This window comes from Triticum aestivum, chromosome 6A (genome assembly GCF_018294505.1).
Source record: "Triticum aestivum cultivar Chinese Spring chromosome 6A, IWGSC CS RefSeq v2.1, whole genome shotgun sequence".
NCBI classification, from domain to species: domain Eukaryota; kingdom Viridiplantae; phylum Streptophyta; class Magnoliopsida; order Poales; family Poaceae; genus Triticum; species Triticum aestivum.
The window spans coordinates 307,789,094-307,801,361 of NC_057809.1; positions in this window are offsets into that span (position 1 = coordinate 307,789,094).

Here is a 12,268-nt window from a genome sequence, read left to right on the forward strand (position 1 = left end):
ATTTAGTCCTGATTAGCGCTTTAGGCAGCAAGGATACAATCCATTGGAGGGCTCCTGGCAAAGAATGCCCTCCCACACCTTGAGAAGGAGAGGTTGTTGTTTTCGTAGATCACTTAGCCCGGGGCTTTAAGCCGCCCGGTTCTAAAATTTACCGGGATGTCTTAGCCGATTTCCAGCTCCATCCACAAGATACTGGCCCCAACTCTGTTACAAATATGTGTCACTTCCAAGTGCTTTGTGAAGCGTTCTTTCAAGAGGAGCCCACAGTGGAACTGTTCAGAGACCTATTCCATCTAAACCGTCGTACTGAATTTACTGACGGCTCCAATACGGAGTTGGGTGGTGTGGCGATTCAAAAAAGGAAAGAGGTCACATACCCTCACGCCAAACTGCATAGCCACCCCAAAGAATGGAATCAGACATGGTTCTACTGCAAAGACACCTCCCCTACTGGTGAGAATCCCTTGCCTGGCTTTCGACTGGAGCGTCTTAGCAACACACACCCTTCTCCACAAAGATTGACTGCACAAGAGAGAAGTAAATATGCTCCTCAGCTATCAAAGCTCAGAGCTTTTATGGCCAACGGTTTAACAGGGGTTGACCTTGCTCGCTGTTGGATATCATGGAGCATACTGCCTCTTAGTCTGCGCTCCAGTTTGATGTGCCAGTATACTGACCCTGCTGATGACCCACTGCGACACTCAAAACTCCAGCTCTCCGGTGAAGAAATCACAAAGGTTGTGCGTAAGATACTGAATGAACTAGAACACATCTACGCCATAACCGTCTTGCTTCCCTTCTGTGCCACCTACAAACCGCCAGCTGTAAGACTTTGACTTTTCTCTTTGCTGAATCTGTTATTGATATGTCTGGTCATTGTTTTTAATATCAGTTTCTGCATAATCAGGGCGATGATCCGTTTTGGAGCAAAGAACTGCCGCAGGAGAAGCCAGAAAAACTAGACAAACCGGAAAGAGCAACCCGGCAAAAGACTAAAGCTGTGAAGAAGACAGCCCATAGGAAAAGAACCACTGCCTCTTCTAATCCGGCTCCTGACGATGAGGTTGATAATCCGGATTTTGAGGTAGAGCTTGACTCGCTTGGTTTATTTTTCATGCGTCTTATTGATGATGATATTTGTCAGGATGATGTCGAAGCCAGCCACGCGGATGTTGCCGAGGTAATTATTCTCTCTTCCAATTCCGAAACTTTGCCTTCACAAAAAATCCATCAGGCAAACCGGAAAGTTAAATTTTCTCGTCCTCTTGCTTATTTGGATCCTAAACTTCTTATGAAGACCCAACAACACGAAGCACGCCGCACCACCCGGCACAGCGGCCAGGTAGTTACCTCCGCCGGTTTACCGAATAGTCCGGTTCGGAAACGCCATTCCGAGGTCTCTAATTTGCTTGTCAATGCTTGTCCTAAAGCGGGCTGCTTTCGTCAACCTCTTATACCGTCTGACTCCGATTATCAGGTTACTTCCCACTCATCTTCTGGCGAGTCATCGGCTACTCAGCTCCCACCGCTCAAAATGGTGCTTCGGTAAGCTATACTTATTGTGATGTTTGCAGTACATTGCCTTAGAACATATTCTGTATTTGATTTTGTTATTCTTCTCAGGGCCAAACCTAGGCCAAGCAAGAAGGCCCGCCTGGATAAAGCGGTCGAAGAAGATGTCATTCTTGAAGAGAACAAGACACCCAATGCTGAAGCGGCTATTCCTGAGGATATTCCCAATGATCCACCGCAGCAAGATGATGATCTTATTGCAGAAGAGAGACCTACTAACACCTCAGGGCCTACCCATCAGCCTACAGGTTCCGTCCGTATTGAAAGCTCCACCGGTCCAGCAAAGCCTACTGACAAGCCAACAGCTCTAGTGCAAACCGGCGGTACCAAAGATGATGAGGTTGTCATTACTGGTACTGGCCATACTGAGCCAAACAATCCTGTCGCTTTATCCAAACATTCTCCCAAGGAAGAACTTGCTGCCTTTGGTAAAGGCAAGTGGAACGCTGATCTGACGACTTACGCTACTCTGAACGCCCAAGATATCCATTCCGGCTATCTGAACCGGCTGTATACCAGTCGTGACTATGAAGCCGGTCTGGTCAACATGATGAAAGACAAATATGAGGTAATTTCCATATGCTCCTTCCTGCTTGTATGCTTCCACTCTTGACTCTCCTAGCCCCCAAGGGCCCGTTTGGAATATTCTTTCAAACCGGGACTTAAATAATATAAATCTTGTTGCTTTGAAATTTGCTGATGTAGCCCCCAAGGGCCGGTTCAACTTTAGCGTAGTTAAACCGGTACTTTAAGTAATTGAAACTGCCGTATCAGAATATAAATAGCCATTAGCCCCCAAGTGCCAAGTTGAATACTTGTATTGATCTTGGGACTTTGTAAACAATCGAAAGATGAAGGGGTAAACCGGAGGCTGCTTTAGATCAAATATGCACTAGCCCCCAAGTACTAAGCGCATAACTTGTTATGTGGTTGGTACTTGAATCCTTCTACCGATTTGTTGAAGCATATATCTGTATGCATGCAGGCGGAGCTGAAGACGAAAGAGAACCAAGTCATCGATCTTCAAGAAGCCCTGAAAACCTGTAACGCCCTCGATGCGGCTATATCTCCCACGTGTCGAAGCACGACTTAGAGGCATAATCGCATTGAAGGCATATGTCGCAAGTTAGGCAATCTTCACAACATCCCATGTAATATGATAATAAAAAGGGGAGCTAACATAGTTGGCTTACACTCGCCACGTCAATCAAGTACATAAATAACATTACATCATCCAAACATTCATGGCCCGACTACGGCGCCAAAATAAAAGAGAACCCAACATGCGACACGGTCCCGTTCACCCCCAACTGGGCACCACTACTGATCAACAGGAAAGGAAACATAGTAACGTTGAGAGTCTTCGTCAAACTCCCATTTGAGCTCAAGTGCGTCTCCTGGAGCGGAATCATCAGGACCTGCATCTGGTGTAAAAGTAATCTGTGAGCCACAGGGACTCAGCAATCTCGCACCCTCGCGATCAAGACTATTTAAGCTTATAGGTAAGGCAGGGTAAAATATGAGTGGAGCTGCAGCAAGCGACTAGCATATATGGTGGCTAACTTATTCGCAAAAGAGAGCGAGAAGAGGAGGCAAAGCGCGAGCGAGAAACTAGAGAGCAACCTGCGCAAACATTACTCCAACACTGTGTCCACTTCCCGGACTCCGCCGAGATGAGGCCATCACGGTAACACACTCAGTTGATTCATTTTAATTAAGTTAAGGTTGAAGTTATCTACAACCAGACATTAACAAATTACCATCTGCCCATAACCACGGGTACGGCTTTTGAAAGTTCAAAATCCTGCAGGGGAGTCCCAACTTAGCCCATGACAAGCTCTCATGGTCAACGAAGGAATAGACCTCCTCCCAAGACGTTCCGATCAGACTCGGTATCTCGGTTATTCAAGACACTTCGACAGGTTAAAACAAGACCAGCAACACCGCCCGAATGTGCCGACAAATCCTGATAGGAGCTGCACATATCTCGTTCTCAGGGCACACTCAAACAAGCTCTCCATACAACTAAAACCAAACCTCGAGTTTCCCAGAGGGGGCGCTGCACAGGACTCTAGTTTGGACCAACACTCAGAGGAGCACTGGCCCAGGGGGGGCTAAAATAAGATGACCCTCGAGCTCCGGAAACCCAAGGGAAAAAGAGGCTAGGTGGCGAATGGTAAAACCAATGTTGGGCATTGCTGGAAAAGCTTTAATCAAGGCGAACTATCAAGGGGTTGCCATTATAACCCAACCACGTAAGGAACGCAAAAATCCGGGAACATAACACCGATATGACGGAAACTAGGGCGGTAAGAGTGGAACAAAACACTAGGCGAGAAGCCGAGCCTTCCACCCTTTACCAAGTATATAGATGCATTAAGATAACAAGGCAATATAGTGATATCCCAACAAGTAAATAAATGTTCCAACAAGGAACGGCCTTCAATCTTCACCTGCAACTAGCAACGCTATAAGAGGGGCTGAGCAAAGCGATAACATAGCCAATCAATGGTTTCCTAGGACATGGTGGGTTAGAGGTTTGACATGGCAATTTGGGAGGCTTGAAAGCAAGTGGTAGGCATCGTAGCATTGGCATAGCAAAAGAGCGAGCAATCTAGCATAGCAAAGATAGTAGTGATTTCGAGGGTATGATCATCTTGCCTGCACAGTTGTCAGAGTTGACTGGATCCTCGAAAGCAAACTCAACGGGCTCCTCGTTAGCAAACTCGTCTCCCGGCTCTACCCAACAAGACAAACAAGCAACAAGGACACAATCAACCACGTGCAAGGACCAACCAAGATGATGCAACGATGATATGCTATGCGGGATGCGATGCGGGATGCAAAATGCAAGATATGACAGTAAATGCAAGAACCTGGCCTCAACTTATAAATCCAAGTGTGCCACTGGAAAGATGAGTTGAAATCGCTTGAAAACGATATAAAGAACACCGGAATCAGAGTTACGGTTTGGAAATGACAAGCGATTCAAATATGGCCACGTTCTGCGATTTATAGCAAGTAGCCATTTAAATGCAATGAGATGAACAAGCTACAGCACCCAAACATGACAACAAAATACATGGCAGGGATGCATTCAAGATGCTTAACAAAAGTCTAGCACTAAGCTACGGCCAATTCATCAATTAGCAGGTTCAAACAAGCATGGCAAAAATGCATATGGCAAACAGATCACAGACTTAGTGAAATTAACACTTGTCTGGAATTTCAGATCAGGTAGCCCTCTTCGGAGCAACAAAACCACATGCTACAGGACTTGAACATGGCAAAGTAAAGCATGGCATGGAGCTACTCAAAGAGCTTAATAAAAGTCCCTTAGTGACCTTGAGCCAAAAGGGATCAGAAAATACTATTGCAAGCATGTGAACATAGCAAAAACATAATCAAGTAGGCCTGTTTACGAGCTCTATGCACTCAGTACGGTGCAAGTCATGGCAAGGCAAGCGTACATCCATCAAGAAGGCACAAAATTCAAGCTAGACATGGCAAGAACAATGGCATAGCATGCACGGATCAACTACAACATCATCGGTAAAATTGCAAACAAGTTGATAATCTGCCCAGATTCACAAAGTAGCAAAAGTAGAGCTCGATTGACTCAAGCTAGGGTACTCCATAATTGCAAAAAAGACATGGATGGATATAGCACTACAATATTAACAAAACATACTTACTGATCATCCTCAAAAGAGGCACAGATCACTAGGAAACAACATGAACATATGGCATCATGAGATAAACAGATCAAGGACTTAGTGTAATTACAAAGTCCCTGAAATCAGAATTACCAAGTGCACCACTTTGCAAGCTTGCACTAGTCACCACACACATCACAAAAATACATGGGTTGCTCCTCTGGAAAGATGACAAAACCCTTAACAAAACATATGTAGAGCACCAGGGCATATCATGCACACAATAATCATGGCAAAAATGACAAAAACCTAAATGGAGCAGCAGATCTAACAATAATCTCAAGTAGCCCTCTTCTAACAGCATTTCGGGCATCAAGATGAACTCAAATGAAAATGATGCAATGGAATGAAATGATGCACTCTCTGAGATGAACATTTTTATATGCTATATGCATGAATCGGAGTTACGGATGCAAAGTTACGAAGCTACGAACAAGAGCACTTGAATCTGCAATTTTCGGGATCTTGGGTTTACTGTTCACCCGCGCGATCTACTGTTCACCGGGACAGAGCCGAGGTCACCAGCGAGAAGAGGAGGCCGGGTGGCGGCCTGCCAGCGAGGAGAGTCGAGGAAGGCGGCGGCCGGGCCTTGGCGCGGCGTCCGGGGAGGCGGCGGCGGAGCTCGGCTCCCGCGGCGGAAGACGGCGAGGCGGCGCGGCGCGGCTCCGGCCGGCCGGCGAACGAGTGGCACGCGGCGGAGCGGCGGAAGGACGCGGCGGCGTCGGGCACCGGCGCCGAGGGAGGCGGCGGCGCTAGCGGGTGCGTGCGCGGCCCGGTTGGAGCGGGGAGGGGGCCGGCTTCGGGCCGGCGGGCCTCGGCGGCGGCGCGGGCGGGAGCCGCCACGTGGCAGCGTGCTAGTGGCCGTGGGCGGCGGCGGGTGATATGTCCGGTGCGGCGGACATGTCCGGTGTGCGCGAGGGGATTTTTAGGGTTTCGGGGGAAGAAGGAGATCCGAAATCGGAGGGGACCTATTTATAGGCATAGAGGGAGCTAGGAGAGTCCAAATGAGGTGCGGTTTTCGGCCACGCGATCGTGATCGAACGATATAGATGATGGAGAAGACTTAGGTGGGTTTTTGGCCAAATTGGAGGGGTGTTGGTCTGCAACATACACGAGGCCTTTTCGGTCCTTCAATTAACCGTTGGAGTATCAAACGAAGTCCAAATGATACGAAACTTGACAGGCGGTCTATCGGTAGTAAACCAAGACCGCTTGGCAAATCTCGGTCCAATCCGGAAATGTTTAATCCCCACACACGAAAGAAAGGTAGAAATGACCACCGGAGAAGAACGAAGCGCCGTAATGCAAAACGGACAACGGGGAAAATGCTCGAATGCATGAGACGAACACGTATGCAAATGCAATGCACATGATGACATGATATGAGATGCATGACAACGACAACAACACACGGCGACAAGACCCGAACCCGAGAATATATAATAACTTAATGCCGGAAACGACAAGAGTTGGAGTACAAATTGGGAAAGTTATATCCGGGGTGTTACAACACTCCACCACTACGAAAGGATCTTGTCCAGAGATCTAGGACTGAAAGAACGCCAGGTAATCAGAACGGAGGTGATCCTCGCGTTCCTAGGTAGCTTCACGGTCGGAATGATGTGACCACTTGACTTTGAGAAATTTGATTGACTTGTTGCGAGTCTTGCATTCAGTCTCTTCATGAATAGCCACTGGGTGCTCACGATAAGAGAGATCTTCTTGGAGCTCAATGTCCTCGAAGTTGACAGTGCGGTAAGGAGTCTTGAAGCACTTTCGGAGCTGAGAGACACGGAACACGTCATGAACATTTGCAAAGTTTGAAGGAAGCTCGAGTTGATAGGTGAGGTCGCCTCTCTTGCTAACAATCTTGAAAGGTCCCACGTATCTAGGGGCGAGCTTCCCTTTGATACCGAAGCGACGAGTACCTTTCGTAGGAGAGACGCGGAGGTAAATATGATCACCGATCTCGAAAGCCAAATCACGGTGCTTACTATCATAGTAGCTCTTCTGGCGGTATTGGGCTGCTTTGAGGTTATCACGAATGACTTTGCACATTTCTTCTGCCTCTATGATTAAGTCACTACCCAAAAGCTGACGTTCACCGGTTTCAGACCAGTTGAGAGGGGTACGGCACTTCCTGGCATACAGAATTTCGAATGGGGCCTTTCCCGAACTTGCTTGAAAACTGTTGTTGTAGGAGAATTCAGCATAAGGAAGACAATCCTCCCACTTCATGCCGAAGGAGATCACACAAGCCCTGAGCATATCTTCAAGAATCTGGTTGACACGCTTGACTTGACCGCTAGTTTGAGGATGGAAAGCTGTGCTGAAGCGGATGTTGGTGCCCATGGCCTTCTGGAAAGAATCCCAAAACTTTGAGGTAAAGATGCTGCCACGGTCTGAAGAGATCACTTGTGGAATACCGTGCAGAGAGACAATACGAGAGGTATAGAGTTCCGCCAATTGAGCTGCAGTGATCGACTCTTTGATAGGCAGAAAGTGAGCCACTTTGGTGAGTTTGTCGATGACAACGAATATAGCATCATTGCCACGCTTGGACTTTGGAAACCCAGTCACGAAGTCCATTTCAATGTGGTCAAACTTCCATTCTGGAATGGCAAGAGGTTGGAGGAGACCAGCTGGCCTTTGGTGTTCTGCCTTCACTCTTCTGCAGACATCACATTCATTCACGAATTGAGCGATCTCGCGCTTCATTCGAGTCCACCAATAAGCTTGCTTAAGGTCCTGATACATCTTCGTGCTCCCAGGGTGGATGGAGAGGAGAGAATTGTGAGCCTCGTTCATGATCACTTTACGAAGGTCACCTTTGGGTACAACAATACGATCCTCGAAGAAGAGAGTGTCCTTGTCATCAAGGCGGTAGCACTTGTACTTGGACTGACTCTTGGCAATCCCAATCTTCACCTTTTTCACCATAGCATCAAGAAGCTGGGCTTGGCGAATCTGGTCTTCCAAGGTAGGAGAGACTTGAAGGTTGGCGAGGAAACCTTGAGGAACAACTTGCAGATTAAGTTTGCGGAAAGCTTCACAAAGCTCGGGTTGATAAGGCTTGAGAATCAGACTGTTGCAGTAAGCTTTCCTGCTCAATGCGTCAGCAATCACATTGGCCTTGCCTGGAGTATACTCGATACTCGGATTATACTCTTGAATCATTTCGACCCATCGAGTTTGCCTGAGGTTGAGATTAGGCTGAGTGAAGATGTACTTGAGACTCTTGTGATCAGTGAAAATGTCCACTTTTCTTCCCAATAGAAGATGTCTCCAAGTCAAAAGAGCATGCACAACTGCCGCCAACTCGAGATCATGAGTGGGGTAGTTCTTCTCATTAGGCTTCAACTGGCGAGATGTATAAGCAACAACTTTCTTCTCTTGCATCAATACTGCGCCAAGACCTTGGAGAGAGGCATCACAAAAGACCTCGTACGGCTTGGATTCATCAGGCGGAGTCAGAACTGGAGCAGTGATCAATTTCTCTTTCAAAGTGTTGAAAGCAATGTCACACTCTGGAGACCAAACGTACTTGACGTGCTTCTGGAGAAGATTTGAGAGAGGCTTCGCGATCTTAGAAAAGTTTTCAACGAATCTTCGGCAATAGCTTGCGAGACCGAGGAAGCTACGGAGTTGCTTCACGTTCTGAGGAGGTTCCCAATTCACAATTGCAGACACCTTCTTAGGATTCACGGCAATGCCCTTGGCAGAGATGATATGACCAAGATAAAGAACCTCATCGAGCCAAAATTCACACTTGGAGAACTTGGGGTAGAACTGATGTTCTCTGAGCTTATCGAGAACCAAACGCAAGTGCTTGGCATGATCTTCCTTGTTCTTGAGAAAACCAGGATGTCGTCGAGATAGTCCAAAACGAAGTCATTGGTGTAGGCGTTGAAGATGAAGTTCATCATGCGAGAGAATGTTGGAGGAGCGTTGACGAGGCCAAAAGACATGACAGTGTATTCATATGAACCAAAGCTTGTCCTGAAAGCCGTCTTGGGAATATCTTGATCACGAATACGAATCTGATGATAGCCCATACAGAGAGCAAGCTTGGAGAATACTTGGGCACCTTTGAGTTGTTCGAACAGCTCATTGATATTGGGAAGTGGGTATTTGTTCTTGATGGTCTTCTTGTTCACTGGACGGTAATCAACACAAAGTCGGTCCGTTCCATCCTTCTTCTTCACAAAAAGAGCACCACAACCCCACGGAGAAGAACTAGGCCAGATGAGACCCATTTTCTCTTGAATATCGAGTTGCTTCTTCAGCTCCTTCAACTCTTCAGGTCCAAGCTTGTAAGGACGTTTGCACACAGGTTCCGTGCTAGGCTCAAGATCAATAATGAATTCAACTGGCCGGTGTGGAGGCATTCTTGGAAGCTCTTCTGGATAGACGTCTTGATATTCGCAAACGACTGGAATTTGAGAGATGGCATCGAGTTCACCCTTCTCATTGAGGGAAAATAGACAAATGTTATCATCCCGAGCGGCAAAGACAATTACATCCTCAGACGAATGAGTCAACTGAATCTGCCTGGCAGCACAATCACGATGTGCCTTGTGCTTAGAAAGCCAATCCATCCCGAGAATAAGATCAATATCCAAGTTACCAAGAACAATTGGGGAAGAAAGGAACTTGTAGTCGCCCAACGTGATAGTAATATCCGGAACGCAGAAATTGGCTGTCATTTGCTTGCCCGGTGACACGATTTGCAAAGAATTTTGCAGATACTGATAATCGCACTCATACTTTGATGCAAAAGGTTTGGAAATGAAGCAATGCGATGCACCAGTGTCAAAAAGAACTTTAGCTGGAGTATCATTAACAGGAAGGTTACCCATGATGACATCTGATGAGTCCTCTGCCTGAGCTGCATTCATCAAGTTGACCTTGGCGTGCTTAGGGTTATGCTTGACCACAGCTGTACTTGCCGATCTGACAGGAGGAGGAGGAGGAAGACGCCTCTGGTTGAAACACTTGTTGGCATAGTGACCCTTCTGTTGGCACTTGTTGCACGTGACCTCTGAAAGCGGACAGTGATACGGAGCACTCGATCTTGGAGCTTGAGACGAAGTCTTGTTCTGAAAGCCAGGGTTGGGTGGGTGGGAAGAACCACTCCCACCTTTGCTCTTCTGCTGATACGGCTGATAGAACAGAGGAGGAGGAAGGCAATACTTCTGCTGCTTGGCCACTTGAGTAGAGGAAGAAGGAGTAACATCTCTGACTCGCTTCTTGGAAGCATCACACCTCAACTGAGCAGCCTCTTGCTTCAGTGCCATGTTGTAGAACTCATCGTATCTCAAGGGCTCAAAGAGGACAAGAGCTAGCTGAATTTCTTCTCTGAGACCACCCCTGAACTGGTATATCATGCTCTTCTCATCAAGCACGTCCTGCTTGGCAAAGCGGGCGAGCTTCTAAAACAACTTGGTGTAGTCATAGACAGACAAAGAGCCTTGCTTCAGGTTGCGAAATTCCTCATGCTTGCTTTCAACCACACTCTGGGGAATATGATGAGCTCGGAAATCTCGATGGAAATCATCCCAAGTGATAATACGTCCACCTCTAGAGTCCTTGTATTGCTAGAACCATTCTGCAGCTTGATATTTGAGTTGGAAGGAAGCGAACTTAACAAAGTCCTTAGGCCTGACGTTACTGCACTCGAAATGCTTGCACAGATCCACAAGCCAATCATCAGCATCGGTTGCCTCAACACAATTGCTGAAAGTCTTTGGCCCATTAGCAAGGAACTAGTTGAGTGTAGCAAAGTTATTCTGATTGTTGCCTTGGTTCCCTTGGTTGCCTTGATTCCGCTCTTGAAGAATTTGCATGATCAACTGTGTGTTTGCATTGGTTGCGGCCATCATAGCTTGCCATGCCTCCGGAGGAGGGGGAGGTGGTGGCGGATCAGGATTCGGAGTCGTGCGCGTTGGAGGAGCCATCCTGAAGAGGTTGACATCCATTAGCACAAAGATAGACCAAAATTGAAGCTGAATCCAACGGAATGAAAATTGCAACATATAGTCTTCACATCTGAACAAAATGAACGAATGCATTCCTCTTGAAATGGTCACATATCCATAAATTGAGAAGCCACGTAGAATTAAGGTAGAGAAATAAATCAACAAGGTACGGATCAAGAACGAATAATCGGTAAGAAATCCCAATCTCAAACCAATATCCATGGAAGAAGAACTAGAGCTACAAGAATTCCCACCTATGAAACTCCCGAACCTTTCCGGTTATGCAATCAGGTGTTGGGGATACAGGGGAAGCATAATATCTCACCCAAACTAGCAAATCCTACATCCAGCTGTATCCATCCTTCAACACATAACCAAGAAACCTTCGGAAACCATCTACCTCAACCTTCGAAAACCATCAGTTATACAAGTTATGGCGATACTCCCGAACTCCCGCCGCAGTACTGGGTGGCGTCGAGGTTATCTCACCAACGAACTGCATAAAAGAGATTTTCGATGTCGGCGTACTAAACTCAGGTATTCCAGAACTGCAACGATAAAATTATGATGACAACACCTCAGAGCTCAACTCCCTGGGACACTTCCACTAAACCCTTGACAGGAGGCACCAAGACAATGTTCTCATCATAAAACCATCGGAACGATTCCAAGATACCCGCGTGATCCTAAAAAATAATTTAGTGAAATTTGAGAAGAGAAGAGTCAAAACTCTACGTCAGGATGCCTTACCAGAGCGATGAGGAGACTGGGAAGTAAAAAGAATTCCTAAACTCTCTGATATATAATTCCTAAAAGACTCAAAACATTTTTCTAGACACAAATCGGCCGCTAAAAACGATCATGCAATGGGGCTCCTAAGGTCGGGGAAGGCTCTTATTACCAACTTGTAACGCCCTCGATGCGGCTATATCTCCCACGTGTCGAAGCACGACTTAGAGGCATAATCGCATTGAAGGCATATGTCGCAAGTTAGGCAATCTT